Below are 3,083 nucleotides of genomic sequence, written 5' to 3'. Positions count from 1 at the left end.
TGATGCAGGGGGAGTTTCCACTGATCCTGGCTGAATAAGTCTGCAACCAGTGCACAGTAGGGTCACCAGTACATGTGCAGTACTGTGCACTTTACCAAACTCAAAGAGGCGTTAAGAGATAATGTGAATGGTATGAATTTGCCCACTCTCTACCCCAGTACTGTCCTGGAAATGACTTTCTCGTATGCCTGCAATTATGGAGAATCTCAAGTGCCCCCTTTTGCCCTGCTTAGCATTTTCCCCTCCTAGTTGCTCCTTATATAAGAAAAGTTGTAACATTTCCTTTACAAGTGCAGATTAGCCCCTAATTAGGGAAATATGTAAAAACAGACTACTTGTTTCCTCCGAAACAGAACCCCCAAAAGCTGAAATGTTTCCTAGTTTGTAAGCCACGGTTGTGTGAAACAATTTTTCAGAAGTGGTTTTCTATTAAGTTTATTAGGCTACTTTTCACTGCAGAAGAATCGGGAACCATATTTTAATCATATAGTTGTTCTAGCGGATGTTTCAGAACCCAAAACACACACTTACTGTATGTATTTATGAAACAACTAGTTCCTTTGGATGATAGTACTTCCCTTTGGTGAGTAGACTCCATGCTATTAAGAATCATATAAAATGCAACAGTTTATTTACATTTTAGAGAAAGTTTCTGAAAGTGCATACTTTATTAAAGTAATTTACAGACTGGTTACACTAGGAAAAATTCCTAGAATTTAACAACGCCAATGACTTACCCCTTCCAATTTCCTTCCCAGCATCAAATCTGTCTGTTAGAAAAAATAGAAGGGAGAAGTTTTGAGTTAAAAGGATATATTTTTTTAAATGGGAAATATCAATCATACTTCAAGAAAGGAAAATAAAAAACAAAACTCATAAGTGATTGTGAAGTTCTGTCTACTAGCCTTTAATTAACGCCCATTTCCTAAGAAGTTGCACTTTAGGGGAATCTGGGTGACTCAGTCGGTTAAGTGTCTGACTCTTGGTTTTGGGTTGGGTCATGATCTCAAAGTTTTGTGAGTCTGAGCCCCATGTTGGGGGTCTGCATTCACAGCATGGAGCCTGCTTGGGGTTCTCTCTCTCCTTCTCTCTCTACCCCTCCCTTACTTGCACTGTCTCTGTTACTCTCGAAATAAATAAACTGAAAAAATTTTTTCAAAAGAACAAAGAAAAGAAGAGAAATTGGCCTTTAAAAAAATCTTTTGTATGAACTGCCCATTTTCCAATAGGTAAAACTGCTTTAGGATTTTGGTTTTGTTTGTTTGTTTTGTTTTTCAGAGAGAGTGCACACATAGAAGAGGGGCAGAGGGAGAGAGAGATTAAGCACACTCTACTCTCAGTGTGGAACTTCATACAGGGTGCATCCCACGACCCTGGGATCATGACCTGAGCCAAAATCAAGCGTCAGATGCTCAACCAACTGAGGCACCCAGGTGCCCCAAAATTGCTTTAGGTTTCAAAGAATTTCCCAACTTCACTGGGTTCTCTTTCATTTTTGCTAATGGAAGTCATCATAATATTGACAGAGAGAGGGAGGGAAGGAGGGAGAGAGAGAGAGGGAGAGAAAGAGAGAGACAAAGTACATGCTGGCCATGCACAGGCTCTTCCACTTGACCTATGTGTCCTGAGACAAAGCATTTCACCTCCCTGTGCTTCAGTTTCTTCATCTGGAAGAGGGAATGATAGTAGCACTTACCTCATGGAGGACTGTGAGGATTAAACTATTCCACGCCTGGCTCAAAACAGTTGCTCAATGAATCTAATCATCATTACTTTATGTAACAAGCAGTTACATAAATTTCCTCAAAGCTCCTCGTGAATATGCGCAAAAGAACAGGACATGCTTTAATGGAAAATTTTCATCTTTTTTTTAAGAAGAGTGGGAACCATCTCAACTCCCTTCACCGCTCTCAAATCCAGTCATTCTTCTAAATTCTGACATAAACAGTGCTGGGATCCATTGCCCTCCATTTGTCTGCATTTCTGCCTCAACTCACTTCTGGAGCACCTCACCCCTGACACTAGAGCCTCTTCCCAGAACTCCTTACTTCTCATATTTCCTTCCCTCGTTAGTTCTCCAACCCACGCAACAATGATCTCAGAGACCTATGATTCCAATTTTCTCCCTGCTCACAGACTGTCGGTGGCCACTATTGCCTCTGGGATTCGGAGCAAATGAATCTTTGTGTCCATCGTGTTGCTCTCAAAATCCTTCAAAATCCAGTTTTATCTCTCCCCAGAAACCCACCGTGAGCTCCCCATGAACACATACATATGCACATATACACACATTTACAGGCACATGCACTTGCGTACACACACAGACACACACATACCCACACAGAGTTCCTGCAGTTCCCGACGCCATGCTTCTGTTTCCCCAACCCGTATTCATTCTTTAGGTTTCAGTTTAGAATTCACTTCCTCCTGGAAGCCTTCAGCAACCTTTCCATGACAATTCAAACCATGCAAGCTGTCCATTGTCATGTCTGCTGACTGTAAACTAAAAAAAAAAAAAAAGGGCAGAGGTCAATGTATCCTGCTTACTTTCCACTCTGTATTAAGCACCTAATGTGTTGCAGCGGCTTTGTAAGCATTGTTGAATAAAAATCTGTTACATGATAAATTGCCATGTTTATTCTGCCTTTTTAAAATTTAAAATTCGGCAAATCAGTACCTCATATAAAAGGAATATTTAAATTAGATGAGTTTTATATTAGTTTCTTTCATGGAAGCAGTGCATGAGAACAAATGGGAAACAACAACAAAAAATGTTAAGAATGTACCATGAAACACTTTTCCCCAGGCTGAATTGCTTTGAGCTATTGAATTTTTCTTTTGGAAACAGCATGAATTTAATGTTCATTTTATCAAAAGACAAAGAAGATTAAAGGTGAAAAACAATTCATTTCACAGTCCATCATTTTCTGTCTCAAAGAGAAATTAGCATTCAGTTGATGGGAAGGAGGTAAACTAATTTAGTCTCTGTGGAGGATAGTTAGGCAACTCTTATTCAAGTTAAAATTGTGTATGCCCTTCAACCCAGCAGTTTACTCCCAGGCATTTTTCTCCAAGGGGATAAG

The 3,083-nt window shown here is 39.9% G+C and overlaps 1 long non-coding RNA gene across 1 annotated transcript; it reads right to left on the bottom strand.

The window, feature by feature from the left end:
* Positions 1-614: 614 nt before the first annotated feature.
* LOC115279269 lies at positions 615-2,513 on the bottom strand. The gene is made up of 2 exons (XR_003903320.1): positions 2,337-2,513; positions 615-770 (listed from the first exon to the last, which is right to left on the bottom strand). It is a non-coding gene; the product is annotated as an uncharacterized LOC115279269 (long non-coding RNA).
* Between the last annotated feature and the right edge of the window lie 570 nt (positions 2,514-3,083).

Source organism: Suricata suricatta, chromosome 15 (assembly GCF_006229205.1).
Source record: "Suricata suricatta isolate VVHF042 chromosome 15, meerkat_22Aug2017_6uvM2_HiC, whole genome shotgun sequence".
Classification (NCBI taxonomy): domain Eukaryota; kingdom Metazoa; phylum Chordata; class Mammalia; order Carnivora; family Herpestidae; genus Suricata; species Suricata suricatta.
The sequence above is the reverse complement of the archived record's forward strand: the minus strand, read 5'-3'. Positions and strand labels throughout refer to the sequence as shown.